This window comes from Podarcis filfolensis (genome assembly GCF_964270895.1).
Source record: "Podarcis filfolensis genome assembly, chromosome: W".
Lineage (NCBI taxonomy): Eukaryota > Metazoa > Chordata > Lepidosauria > Squamata > Lacertidae > Podarcis > Podarcis filfolensis.
In genome coordinates, this window is record NC_139619.1 from 39,497,937 (window position 1) to 39,513,051 (window position 15,115).

Below are 15,115 nucleotides of genomic sequence, written 5' to 3' on the forward strand. Positions count from 1 at the left end.
GAACGCGGATGGATCAATTCTCTGGTTCACTGAAGAGCTGCATGTTTTTGGATTAAAACAGAGCCAGAGAGAACCACATTCCTCGCATTCCAGGGGAGCTGATAAGAACTGCCGTTGCCTGCCAAAGGAATCGTGAGTACTTTTGAGCTAATTTATGAGCTAGTTAGCTTCAAAGGCAAAGAGGGAAGCAAGCTGGAGCGAAAGAAAGGCTCACAGGCTGAAAATAGCTGTTGGAATTTTCAGCGAAGCTTGTTGTTCACAGACTGTTGGAAGGGACTTTCCAAGCGGAGCTAGCTGCAGGTGCTTGCAGTTTGTAAACAGCTCATAGACTTTTGGATTTTCCAGCTCGTAGCTGAAAGCTGAAGCTTGGAATCAAGATGGATGCCAAGAAAGGTGCGGGTTTGCCTTATCCACCACCCCTGACTAATGACAATTATTCCTCTTGGTCTATGAAAACGAAAGCCCTGCTTCAGAGTCAGAGGGTATTTGGGGTGATTGAAAATCCCATCCCAGCAGCACCCTCAAGGGCTTGGGAAGCACAGAATGTGAAGGCCAGGTCGGCTATCATTTTGTGTGTTTCCGACGATCAACTCGTGCATATCGCGGATGAGGAATTTGCGCGTGAAATTTGGCTTACGCTACAGCGAATTCATCAAAGAGATGCCGCAGGCAACAAGGGATAGAGCATAAGATTGCTGTATCTGAAGCTTCATGGAACAAAAGTGTTTGTGTAAAGGTGAACAAAGAGTTGCAGAATGGCATGAGAGCACAGTTGCTTAGTTCACATTTGCCACAAGAGTACTGGGCTGAATCTTTATGTTCATTCTGTTATACTTGGGTGAGAAAGGTTTCAAAAGGTATGGAAAGTTCTCCTTTTGAGAAGCTATTCCACAGGGAACCTTCTGTAACACATTTTAAGGTTTTTGGATCTCACGTAAATACAGAAACTCCAGATGGAATTAAGAATGCAAAAGGCATTTTTGTGGGTTATGAAAAGGGTCTCTACAGAGTAATTTTGTCTGAATCTGGTCAGGTGATTCTCACAAAGTTTCTAGAGAGCACACCTAGACAGGAGAGGGAGGTTCTCCACATATTTCACACTCATGACAATTCAGATGAATATTCTGATACTGAGAGTGACACAGAGAGCTCAGAGAGTTCTGCTGACACAGTAATTGAGAGGGGTTCACACACAATGTCTAAACCTTCACAGGTTAAGACTAAACTAGAAGTAACTGAACCACTGTTTACTGTTGGGCGTGGTTCTCCAAAAGGTCCTGAGGATGAACCAGTCAGCAAAGAGGATCAGCACCTCATTCGCAGGTCCGAGAGAGTCACAAAGGGAATTCCACCCAAAAGGTATTCTCAAGAGTTTGCTAACTCAGCTGTTGCATGTGTTACTATTGTTAACAACTCAAACCAGGTTAAAGGTTTGTCTAAGTCAGAGACAAAGACACAACTAGGAGTTGCTAAACGTAACACTACCTTCCCTATCCAAGGTAATGCAGAAGCACTCCTTCCTTGGAAAACAGACAACCAGAGAGATACACTGGTGAAACCAGTGGCAGGTAGTTCCAAAGGTGGAACTGAAACAACAGGGGATTGTTACGTGTATAACAACTGTTTGTTTTCTTCTCTGGATCAAGCTTTGTCCGCAGCTAACGTTGAATCATATGGGGGAGTATGTTGGGATATGAGTACAACGCAGCTGCAAACAAGCAGTTGGATGTTGACATCACATGATGTGACTAGTCCTGGGAAAGAATGTAATATGAGAGCGTAATATGAGACCTTCCGTTTGCGCATGTGAAGGAAGTCTTACTGACTTGCTTGGAGGAGACTGAACTGTACGGTCATGTATTTGTACAGCTGTAAAGTCAGAAATAAACTGTAGAGATGTAGACTTTCTGGCTATCTTATTTCTCCTGCTGGTATGCAAAGGGGGAGAAGGGGGTGTGCATCTTCCACGCTGGGGATGTCGCCTATCAAGATCTTCCTGGACTTGCGGGGATGCCAGCCAGGGAAGATCACTGGTAAACAAGCTCCGGGAACCTGCGAGGGGGGCCAGCCTCTCCCGAGGGGGCTTGTTTTCCAACAAGGATCCGGCACAGGTGCAGGCGCTTCAGATTCAAGGCCCTGCCCCGGCTCAGCCGGCCCTGGAGGTGGGGACTCCTGTGCAGGCTGGGATTCCTCTGGTTCAGCCTCTGAATCAGACTCCCAGGCCATCACACCAAGATCCATCATGGCTCTTGGTCACTCTGCTTGCTATTTTGCTTCTCAGACACATCACTGCTCAATCTCAACTCTAGCTTTTGTCCTTCTCACTATCTATGAGTGGAGGGAGGGGCCCATTTGCCATCGCCCACAGAGCCCCTTAATCCCTCTTAATGGCTCATCATCCAGGATATCACCTCACAGAAAGCTAGCTTGGATTGATTAGCTTTTAACACTTGCTGAATCCAGGGATTAGAGGGGTCTGGCACCCACAAACTCATAGCAATACCGTTTAACCTGCATCAGTTGCATGCAAAGATGTGGGATTGTTCTTATTTGGGGGATTCGTGATAATCAAATGGAACCCGCTGAAAATAGTAAAGCCATCCAAAAGGAAATTAGAGCCCCAGACTACACATCAGGGTCGATGATTGTGCTAAAATGATACTGCATGAAGCAGAAAACTTCCTTACTCTTGATGAGCGCCCGCCCCAACAGAGCATTGGATGGGGAACCAGTGGCCCTCCAGATATTGTTGGATTCTAACTCTCATCTGCCACAGCCAGTATGGCCAGTGGCCAGGAAAGATAGGAGTTAATTGAATTACAAATTCTTCAGGCAATTAAAGGAATGGGTCAGAGGATGTAAAGCACACCTGTTGCAGTGGAAATTGATCTGATGAGATGTGCAAGGGCCTGTTGGCTCATTCTAAGCATTCCATCCCCAGGGCTTTCCCTTCACTGTTGAGCTGGAATAGAGTAATCACAGGTACAAGGGGAGGAGCCAAATAATTATTTCAGACAGAGAAGGATAGATGAACTGTCATTATTATGCGAGGTGAGATTCCCTAGAAGCAGTTTTCGCCAGTCAGTGTTTTTCCTATTGTCCTGCTCAAACTTCAAGATGGGCTAGGGAGGTCCTCCTGGTAATTCCATTACTTGTGTATTGCCCTGTTGTTTAGGGTTGCCATATGTCCGTAATTTTCCAGACATTCCTGGGATTCGGCCATCGGAAACAGTAGCCAGGTGGAAATTGCTGAAATGTACGGGCATCAACAGCTTTGGCCAAAGCAACAACAACTTTTGTGTCTGGATTTCCAGTTTTTGAAATATGGCAACTCTACTGCTGTTACTTGCCTTGAGATGAAGGGCTTCGTGATGAAGGGTGGGATATAAGTAAAAGAATAAACAAATTTAAACTACTAGTACTCAGCATGAGATCTAAGATGGCATTGCGATGTACTAAGTTTTGTGTGTGAGTTTGCCACTTGAAGCTGCTCTTATGTCAAATCTCTCCACTTTTTTTTAAGCTTGGGGCAGATGGGAGAGAATTTGAAAATGTATTCAGGAGTTTGACAGTGGGATTTGGCCTTTGGACATGCAGATAACACATGGACTTTGCCCTGGATTATGGCCTAGTGGGTTTTTTTTAGGGGTTATACTCTGCCATCAGAGGATCATTCTGGGGCCCTTGATAAGTGCTGGCTCAGATCTATTTTAAGACTTGTGCCTTTACAACTAGAGCTCTTATTCTGGAAAGAACAAGACGCTGGTACATGGGGGATGAGATGATACTCGGGAGGGGAGCACAGACAAATGTGGTTTGCATCAAATAGTTTGTGCCTAAAGCAGGCATTTGTTGCATCCTACTCTCCCCTTAGAATTTATCCCATCATTTGCCAAGATATGCAGGGTGTCATTTTATAGGGGAGATTTATTTGGTTTCTATCACTTTCTCTTCCAGTTTTATCATTAGTAAAAAAATTTAAAAATTGGGGTAAGTGATGGTGATAATTAAAAAAAATGTACATTTGTTAATATGTTTGTCAATCATAATCCTTTCTGCAGACAGCATCCCAAATCTGAGTCTAGAGTATCCTCCAATGGATTTGGGCATGTCAGACCCAACAGCCTGGACTACTGCAATGAATAACTTGGGGATGGCACCAATGGGAATAACAGAAGATCCTCTTTTGAAGTGAAGGACATAAGGTAGGAGTTGGTAATGCAGGTGAGCTGTGCACAAGCAAGCTGCCAGCTAGCTCTGTGGAGGCTCCTTTTATTGCCACAATATGCAAACCCAGGCAGATACATTTTGGACTGTGACCTTTACACATCTTCCAATCCCGAAATCGTGGGGTGGTACAAAGTTATTTTGGCACCTGTTTCCACCGCATCATTTCCCCCTTGCACAATGTGTGACAAAGGAGACAAAGGTCACAGACAGGGCACGGCAGACTACTAAGACCGCAAAAGGTTGGACAGAGGGTAAGATGTTCAGACAGCTGTGGCTTTATCTGTGAGGGGGAGTGTGCTCCGCACCCCAAGGTTACGTGTGCAGACAGCTGAGGCTGCCCGCGGGCGGGAGTGTGCTCCATAACCCAGCGATCATTCCTACACTCTTTTGCTTGGTAGGTTGTGCTCTTGGTTTGGTATTGCCGCTGCAAGCACACAATGCTTAATTTTTCCAGTGGAGTGATGAGGGGAGCAAATGTTCAGAGAACACACAAGATCCATGGCCTAAAATGGGTGGGTAACCTCTGGCCTGGGTCTGATTAGGCCTGTTAGGCCTCCTTATTTAGCCAACAAAGCCATTTTCAGGGAAGCCATGCCCATCTGTCCTACATCTGTCGGAAGTCATATATGATGTCAGATATGGGGTAGGTCAAAACTTGGATAATCTGAAAGGGTGTTTGCAGGTTTCACTAATTAGGTGATTGGCAGCACCTGCAAAGCACCCTGCAAAATAGCACTTTGAAAGGGTCTTTGCAAGACTAGACAATCAGCTGAGCGCTCTATCTACTTGGCCCTTAGGAGTGGCTGCGATAATAAACAAAAAACAACTCTGCAACTTTAAAGCAGAATCTGGCTGTGATTGGCTCTTGTATGTTACCAAAAAACACCTCCACTCCATCTATGGAGCCGTTAAGCACTTTTTAAAAAGTTTCCTAAAAAAAAAAGTAATTGACTGAATGAATGGATTTATGCGTAAGCACTCATGCAGCACTTCTAAAATTAAAAGAAGGCAAGGCAGCCTGCGGTGGAAGAGGCAAAACAGATGCCTGAGCCAGCTTTCAATGTGGTGGTATGTATGGCTGTCATTTCAGTTACAAAACCAGAAGGAAGTGAGGCTAATCTCCCAGTATTAGGATGTACTGTGGGCTCTCTTTTTCTTCAGTCCTGCCTGTCCGCATTTTTGTCCTTCCACGCATGAGAACTGGCTTTTGTGGGATTATGTGGGCTGCCAAATGGCTCTACTTCTCCAGACTCATTTCTTTATGTATCTCTCAGGTCCTTTAAGTTTTGATTTTACTGATGGAAAAAATCTGCTTTCCTAATTAGAATTATTGTGCAGTTGCAGCTGAAACAATCTAGCTTGATGGCCTCTCTGTTTCAGACTTCGACCCTGCCCTTGGAATGATGACTTGGGATCCCACCAATCAGTCCCTTGATGTCTGGCTTGGAAATAGCGCCACCACCAGTGATTAAGGAGATCATTCATTGCAAAAGTTGCACACGCTTCCCACCTAACTCAAGTAATCCTTGCCATTCTTGCAGTTGCACTGGGATCAATTGGGAAGTATTGAAAGTAAAGAGGGACATCTGATGAAGAGTCTGGTGGATGTACAGATCATGGAGGGAAGAAGAAGCCCTTTTCCCAACAGGATATTTTTTATAGTTTGGCCAAGCCAGAATAGCTTTTAGATTCTAGAGGTGGCCAGGACCACCTCAACGGGAGCGCTGGGAGCCTCAAGCATCTCTGTACTACCCTGCTGTGCTGCTTGCTGATTCTGTCCACTTAATGAGAGGCAAAATGGAGAAGCAAACATTACTGGTTAAAACAGCAGTCTAGAGGTGGTTGTGGGGGAATCAGTGGCAGGGAGAACCAGTGGCAGTCAAGGATCACAAGGGCTGGTGTCCAGCGACTTCTGGAGAGTTGCATGATACCCACCCCTGGTCTAGAATGCCAGTTGATGAAGGGAAGGGAGGTAAATGGGTACCTTCCCAGAACTCAGCCCTAGTCTGCTTGGCAGTCCATCTCTAACACTTTCTAGTTGAACCCTCTCTGTTTTAGAATATTTTCAAGGTCAGGGAGTAATTGGAAGAGGAAGCTATAGAGATGAGGTTGCAAATCTTTTTTTTAAAAAAATAAGATTTTCAACATCATGAAGGGCGAAAATCATGGCAGTGTTGATTGTGTAGTATGCTGTGCTATACTGTAGATTGGAACATGAAAATGCATAGGACGTTTTCCAAATGGAAGCCTAGTTTTGCATAGCTGTTGCTGCAGGCAAACAGCAAGCAGTAATTAAAAGAGAACCCAAGTAAATTTTATAGACCCTCATTTCCCCCTTTTTATAAAGCTGATGGTATTGTGTCCAATGATATAAGGGTGTTTATATTTGGCTGTGCACTGTTCTTGCAGTTTATTTTTAGTATGCATCTAGCAGTGAGCAGTCTCTGGCAGTCTCTGGAGACAAAGCAGGCAGACCCCCATGTTGCAGATGGGGGAAACAGAGGAACAGTCTAATAATAATAATAATAATAATAATAATAATAATAATAATAATGTCATAATTTATTACTTATACCCTATCCATCTGGCCAGGTCTCCCCAGCCACTCTGGGCGGCTTCCAACAGGATATTAAAAACACAATAAAAGATCAAACATTAAAAACTTCCCTACCACAGGGAAACTGCTGATGGTTGTTTCTGTAACTATCATTGCCTTTTTATCCAGCACTGATAAAAAGGACACAGGGCACCTGCACGTGGATTTTGCTCAAGCCTGGGATGATTTCTACAAGTGGGAATGCAAGCAGCGGATGCTGGCCTGGGAAGAGCGCCATTGCAGAAGGATGGCAGAAAAACAGTTCCACCCTCCCTCCCCACCTCCTGTTGTCCACTATTCGTATTATGAGTGCAGTATTGTTGCTGAGAAGCTAAAGGGTACATAGGGCTGTAGAATAATGCCCCAAACTGGCAGGCTGTTGCATGAGGATTGTGGCAGGTGGTTAGGAACATAGGAAGCTGTCCTGTACCCTATCAGATGAGTTATCTGTTTCTTACCCAGTAATGTATACTCTGACTGGTTGTGGTTCTCCAGGGTCTTGGAAGAAGAAGGATCTTTCTCATCACTTCCTACCTGGGGACTCTAAGGATTGCACCCAAGACATTTTGCATGCAAAGCAGATGCTCTTCCACTGAGATGTGATCCATCCCATGTAGACATACAGCAGATGAGTACATTGCAACTGTTTGTGGAGTTATTCTCATCCACCCCAGCCTTTCAGAGTTTTGCCTTGCTTGGGTGGCTCATTTCATGCAGACCTATGCAAAACAGTAGTATTAATTAGACTGTTGCTTGTTATCTGAACGTCTCCAAGTGACTTAACTAATGTTTAATACATAAATGTAAATACATTATACCATAAAAACATAACAAAAGAACCCCCATAGCAGCCACAGGAAGCTTTGGCAGAGCACTAGTAACAAAACAATATAATTTTAGCCTATCAAACATCTTACTATGTTTTTGTTTTTTAAACTCTCACACAGGGAGCGATGATTTAAATAATATTACTTGCAAAATGCACCAGTGCTTTGTACCTGAGCAGTGTTTCTCTCTTGGGTCAGATGATTCAAAGTGTTTGGAAGCGGTGCAGACACTGCTGGCCTGGCTAGAGCGTGGGGAAGTGAACAGACGGACTGCAAACAACTTCTACTCAATGATCCAGTCATTCAACAGCCACATCCACCGACTTACAAATGAGAAAGCAGCCCATGAAAAGGAAATGGAAGAAGCAAAGGAAAAGTTCAAGCTTGCACTCTCAGGAATTCTTGCTCAGTGTAAGTGTTTGGGGCTTGCAACCAGGATTTCAAAGTCTCACTTGATGGAAATGTACCATTTTTTGTTTTCTTTTTTTCCAGTTGAAGGTTGAACAAGAGAGAGAGACACAGATCCGGAACATACATTCCCTTTATTAGGAAACATATTTAGGTTTATTTCTTACAAATTTCTAAACCACCATGCTGCGTTCGTACAAATGTCAAAGAAAACCAGAAAACATTTTAAAAAAGGAAAAAGATAACAAACCATTTAACAGATAAAATGCTGGATATTAAAATTAATTTTAAATGAATGAAAGGTTACCACGTCATTAATGCTCAGTGGAAGCAAGAAAATCTTACAAAGCTTCTGGAAAGCTATCAAAATCTTATTCTGATAGGTTTCTGGAGAAAAAATGGTCCCCAGACACAACGAACAAAAAAGCCCACAAAACTCCTACTGTGCACATTTTCTTTGGTAAACTAATGGTACAGTCTGGAGAGCATTCTTGGGTGATTATTAATGGGATGGGACACAGGAAAGAACATGGTAGTGAGCCTTAGTAGATGTCATGTGCTTGCAGCATACATACTGCATCAGGAGACAGACCACCTATTTCTGCACCAGCTGAAGCTTCTGAATCTTCTTTGAAGTGTCTTCTTAATTTCTGTTCATACTTGGGATGTGCAGGTATTTTCTGCCTTAGCGATGTTCCTACCCACAGGCTGCTCCTGTGCTAACCACAGCCTTGTAATTTTGGTGATTGCTGAGCGGCTTCGGCAACAAAGGTAGGTGTATAGCCAAATCCCTTATCTTCCTGTTCATTTGAGGATCTACAGATCATCTTACTAAATGGGAGATTTAAGCCTTCAAGGTAATGTAATATCGCTGCATTTTTCCTTTTTCGCGTCACTTTAAACTTTATGTACAAAACATTTGATGCTCTTCTGAGCCCTGGGAGTGTAATGCAGTTTCCATTGCCCTGTTGTTAACCAGGATCCATTTCCAACCAGGAGATTCTATTCCTATTGAATGTCCTGCAGAGCTTTCTCTCCTTCATTCTCTGGAACTGAGTAATTAGCCAACCAAGTCCCTGGCAGGCAGCAATGCTGCAGTGCCTCACAGCTGGGGAAGCCGACACCTTAGCAGCCTCCTGGCCTTGATAATCTGATTTTAAGGTCACCTTGTTGTGGATCACAACTGCCCCTATTGCCCAACTTCCAGAACATGCACTCGGAAAACTGGGTCTTCCCAATAGGACGCCTGGTGCAAACTAATGACTTCCTAAAAATCACTGCAACCTCCCCGCCCACATGACCTGGGTTGCTGTGTGTAAGAGAAACCTGGTGGACAAGCAGCGGCAAGGACAGGCCCATCTGCTTCATCCAACCAAGTCTCTGTTACACATGCCAGGTCAAGTCCTCCATCCATGATCAAGTCATGGATGGCAGTGGTCTTCTGAATCATTGACCTGGCATTGCACAGCAGCATGACCTTCAGGTCATGTGGGTATCCCTTGCTGATTCTAGTATCCATCCGGTCAGGACCAGACCCGGAGGCATGGATAGTCCTCAGACAACGACTAAACCTGCCTCCTCTGTAATGACATGGTCTGGTCTTAGCGTAACTCCTCCTCCTACTCTTGATCACTGAGATCAGTTGTCCCAGTGCATCCCCCCCTGTGGAACATGCCCCAGCCATTTTGTTAAGAGTCAAAAGTTAAAAATGTAAAGGCTAATGGAATTCTATTTAAAAATCAAAAGTCGCTGTGGTGGTTCAAGTTGTAGTGTGAGACAAAAGACAAGATGGAAAAGAAAAGATAAGGAAGAGAGAAAAGAGATAGAGAGAAAAAGAAGAAAGAAAGAAAAAGAAAACACAAAAAATCCTACTGAAAATTGTTTGTTTGTTCAGAAAAGAGAAGGAAAAGAAAAAAAACCATTGTAATAAGTAAATAGAAAAAGGGGGGAGTGGGGATGGAAAAGTAGATATATATATAGAATTCTTTAATGAAAAATTTTTAAAAAAACTTTTTTTAAAAAAAGAGAAAAATGAGTAATAATAATGAAAATGTGTAAATGAGTAAGAAGTGAATAGAAATGGATGAATAATGAGTAATAATGTATTAATAAAAAAGGGAGGGTTGTGTGTATAACTAAAGAAGAAGGAGGAGGGAGGGAGAGAGAGAGAGAGAGAGAGAGAAGGGAACAAGAAAAAGGGGCAGTTTGAATTCTCCCGTGGGACCCCCAGGGCTTGGTGTCGGGTCCCTAGCTTGCAGGGCAGCAGCTGAAGAAGGAGCAAAAAGGGTTTTCTCGTGTGTGTGTTTCTTTGTGGCTGATTAGCTGCTCTCCCTGTGCAAAGGTCAGAGGGGGCAGGGTTTCTGTTGAGGTAGGTGATTAGCTGTGGGAGGAGCTTATCAGAGCTTGCAGGGCAGTTTGATCCATCTTTTAGATTTAGGGGAGCTAGTCTCAAACGTTTGTTGGGGGAGACCTAGGTTTTTTTTGGGGGGAGTTATTTGTCCTGTCTTCACGCTTTTTATGGTGGAGGACCGCTGTAGTCACCCCCAACGACACGTTCTCAAGATGGAGGGTGAGGGAACAGCTGCAGTCGCCTGCGGTTCCTGCGCAATGTTTGCCATCTTGCCAAAGGTTGCAGGCAGCTTTACCTGCAGCAATTGCATGTTGATTGCCCTCTTAGAAGACAAAGTCCAGCAACTGGAGGAACATGTAGCTACGCTCCAAAGAATTAGAGAGCTGGAGCTCTTCTTGGAAGCAACAGAGCACACCGTCTCCACCAAGGAGGAGACAGGGGACTCCCCTGAGAAGGAGGCTAGTTCACCAACACAGGAGTCAGATATATGGAGAAACATGACTCAAAGAAGTAGGAGGCCCAGGGTTCGCTCTGGTTGTTTAGAAATACACAATCGCTTTGAGGTCCTCTCCCCTAGCATGGAAGACGAAGAGCAGACTCCATTTGAGGATCTCCCCCTCATTACAGTCGATCAGATATATGAAGACGAGCAACAAAGTCAGTCCTCAGGGAATGTGCAGGCGACCTTGGAACGGACAGCTCACGGAAGAACCCCGACCAGACCTAAGAGGAGGCGTGTAGTGGTGATAGGGGATTCCCTACTGAGGGGAACAGAAGCAATGATCTGTGGCCCTGACAAGATGTCTCGGGAAGTGTGCTGTCTCCCCGGGGCTGAGATCCAAGATGTAACTGAACGACTGCAAGGAATCATAAAACCCACTGACAAATACCCCTCCCTCTTGGTTCATGTGGGAACCAATGACACTGCAAGCAATAGCCTCCAGAAGATCAAAAGAGACTACGAGGCTCTGGGCAGGAAATTGAAGCAATTAAATGCACAAATTGTCATCTCATCAGTCCTCCCAGTTGAACGACGTGGCCCAGGGAGAGAGGGAAAAATAGTGGAAGTGAACAGCTGGCTTCGCAAATGGTGTAAACAGGAGCGGTTTGGATTCTTAGATCACGGACTGCAGTTTCTTGAAGATGGACTTCTAGCAAGCGATGGGCTGCACCTCACAACGGTTGGGAGGAATGTTTTTGCCAAAAATCTCAGAAACCTCATCAGGAGGGCTTTAAACTGACTAATGTGGGGGAGGGAGACAGTGCTCCTGAAGGTAGGAGTCTATCAATTGATGAAGATGATCATCCAAATGTCATAGACCAAATGGAGCAAACAGCACGCAGACCTAGTGGTGGGAGAAAAAAATCCTTAAATAAGAGACACGGGGGAATGATTAATGGACTTCAATGTCTGTACACTAATGCGCAAAGCATGGGAAATAAACAAGATGAGCTTGAGCTCTTGGTACAGCAAACTAAATATGACATAATAGGCATCACTGAAACCTGGTGGGATAAGTCCCACGATTGGAATGTAATAATGGAGGGATACAATCTATTTCAGAGAAACAGACCAGACAAGAAAGGAGGAGGAGTGGCGTTATATGTCAGGGATGTGTATACCTGTGAAGAGATCCAAGATTTAGAACCTCAAAGCCAAAGTGAGAGCATTTGGGTCAAAATTAAGGGAGAGAAGAATAACAGTGACCTCATTGTGGGAGTTTACTATAGATCCCCAAGCCAAATGGAGGACATAGATGATGCCTTCCTGGAAAAGATGGCCAAGCATGCAAAAGGAAGGGAGATAGTAGTAATGGGGGACTTCAATTACCCGGATATTTGCTGGATGTCAAACTCAGCCAAGAGCATAAGGTCAAACAGATTCCTCACTGGCCTTGCAGACAACTTCATTGTCCAGAAAGTGGGAGAAGCAACAAGAGGAACAGCCATTTTAGATCTGGTCCTAACCAATGTTGATGACCTGGTTAGTGGGGTAGAAGTGGAAGGATCATTAGGCGCGAGTGATCATGCTCTTCTGAAGTTTACTATACAGCGGAAAGGAGCAGCCAAGCATACTAGGACTCAATTTCTTGACTTTAAGAAAGCCGACTTCATAAAACTTAGGGAAGTGCTGGGTGGGATTCCATGGACAGTAATACTAAAAGGAAAGGGAGTTCATGATGGCTGGGAGTTTGTTAAGAGGGAGATAGTAAAAGCACAACTTCAGGCAATACCAATGAGACGGAAACATGGAAGGTGCCTAAAGAAGCCAGGGTGGCTATCTAAAGAACTTTTAACTGAGTTTAGATTAAAAAAGGATGTGTACAAAAAATGGAAAAGGGGGGAACCCACCAAAGAGGAATTCAAACAAATAGCCAGCACGTGTAGACACAAAGTCAGAAAAGCTAAAGCACAGAATGAACTCAGGCTTGCTAGAGAGGTTAAAAGCAACAAAAAAGGCCTCTATGGGTATGTTCGTAGCAAAAGAAAGAACAAAGAAACCGTGGGGTCACTCAGAGGAGAAGATGGTGAAATGCAAACAGGGGACACAGAATAATAATAATAATAATAATAATAATAATAATAATAATAATAATTTATTATTTATACCCCGCCCATCTGGCTGGGCCTCCCCAGCCACTCTGGGCGGCTTCCATAAAAACCAAAAATACAGTAAAATATCACACGTTAAAAACTTCCCTGAACAGGGCTGCCTTAAGATGTCTTCTGAATGTCAGGTAGTTGTTTATCGCTTTGACATCTGCTGGAAGGGCGTTCCACAGGGCGGGCGCCACTACCGAGAAGGCCCTCTGCCTGGTTCCCTGTAGCTTTGCTTCTCGCAATGAGGGAACCGCCAGAAGGCCCTCGGCACTGGACCTCAGCGTCCGGGCAGAATGATGGGGGTGGAGACGCTCCTTCAGGTATACTGGACCGAGGCCGTTTAGGGCTTTAAAGATGGAGCTGGTAAACAGCTGCCCTGGACACAGAAAGGGCTGAACTCCTCAATGCCTTCTTTGCCTCAGTCTTCTCCGATAAAGAAAACAATGCCCGACCTGAAGAATTTGGAGCAAATGATTCAGCAGAGGAAACACAGCCCAGAATATCTAAGGAGATAGTACAAGAATACTTGGCTAGTCTAGATGTATTCAAGTCTCCAGGGCCAGATGAACTGCATCCAAGAGTATTGAAAGAACTGGCAGATGTGATTTCAGAACCACTGGCAGTCATCTTTGAGAATTCCTGGAGAACAGGCGAAGTCCCGGCAGACTGGAGGAGGGCAAATGTTGTCCCTATTTTCAAAAAGGGGAAAAGAGAGGACCCAAATAATTACTGCCCAGTCAGTCTGACATCAATACCAGGGAAGATTCTGGAGCAGATCATTAAGCAAACAGTCTGTGAGCACCTAGAAAGGAATGCTGTGATCACCAATAGTCAGCATGGATTTCTGAAAAATAAGTCATGTCAGACTAACCTGATCTCGTTTTTTGACAGAATTACAAGCCTGGTAGATGAAGGGAACGCAGTGGATGTAGCCTACCTTGATTTCAGCAAGGCATTTGACAAGGTGCCCCATGATATTCTTGTAAAGAAGCTGGTAAAATGCGGTCTTGACTATGCTACCACTCAGTGGATTTGTAACTGGCTGACTGACCGAACCCAAAGGGTGCTCATCAATGGTTCCTCTTCATCCTGGAGAAGAGTGACTAGTGGGGTGCCACAGGGTTCTGTCTTGGGCCCGGTCTTATTCAACATCTTTATCAACGACTTGGATGATGGACTCAAGGGCATCCTGATCAAATTTGCAGATGACACCAAACTGGGAGGGGTGGCTAACACCCCAGAGGACAGGATCACACTTCAAAACGACCTTGACAGATTAGAGAACTGGGCCAAAACAAACAAGATGAATTTTAACAGGGAGAAATGTAAAGTATTGCACTTGGGCAAAAAAAATGAGAGGCACAAATACAAGATGGGTGACACCTGGCTTGAGAGCAGTACATGTGAAAAGGATCTAGGAGTCTTGGTTGACCACAAACTTGACATGAGCCAACAGTGTGACGCGGCAGCTAAAAAAGCCAATGCAATTCTGGGCTGCATCAATAGGAGTATAGCATCTAGATCAAGGGAAGTAATAGTGCCACTGTATTCTGCTCTGGCCAGACCTCACCTGGAGTACTGTGTCCAGTTCTGGGCACCACAGTTCAAGAAGGACACTGACAAACTGGAACGTGTCCAGAGGAGGGCAACCAAAATGATCAAAGGCCTGGAAACAATGCCTTATGAGGAACGGCTAAGGGAGCTGGGCATGTTTAGCCTGGAGAAGAGGAGGTTAAGGGGTGATATGATAGCCATGTTCAAATATATAAAAGGATGTCACATAGAGGAGGGAGAAAGGTTGTTTTCTGCTGCTCCAGAGAAGTGGACACGGAGCAATGGTTCCAAACTAAAAGAAAGAAGATTCCACCTAAACATTAGGAAGAACTTCCTGACAGTAAGAGCTGTTTGACAGTGGAATTTGCTGCCAAGGAGTGTGGTGGAGTCTCCTTCTTTGGAGGTCTTTAAGCAGAGGCTTGACAACCATATGTCAGGAGTGCTCTGATGGTGTTTCCTGCTTGGCAGGGGGTTGGACTCGATGGCCCTTGTGGTCTCTTCCAACTCTATGATTCTATGAATTGTGGTTACGTGTGCAATTCCTTCCTT

General features: G+C 44.6%; 1 protein-coding gene and 1 long non-coding RNA gene across 3 annotated transcripts in view; one reads left to right on the plus strand and one right to left on the minus strand.

Moving 5' to 3' along the window:
- LOC310753812 (inositol polyphosphate 5-phosphatase OCRL-like) overlaps positions 1-15,115 on the minus strand; it is a gene marked incomplete at both ends in the record, with an annotated part of 1,016,056 nt that overhangs the window by 687,100 nt on the left and 313,841 nt on the right.
- LOC310753913 lies at positions 6,958-9,189 on the plus strand. 2 transcript variants are annotated; one of them, XR_014543503.1, is made up of 3 exons: positions 6,958-7,164; positions 7,774-8,064; positions 8,146-9,189. It is a non-coding gene; the product is annotated as an uncharacterized lncRNA (long non-coding RNA). The 2 variants fall into 2 exon arrangements; XR_014543504.1 differs by having other exon boundaries at positions 7,852-8,064.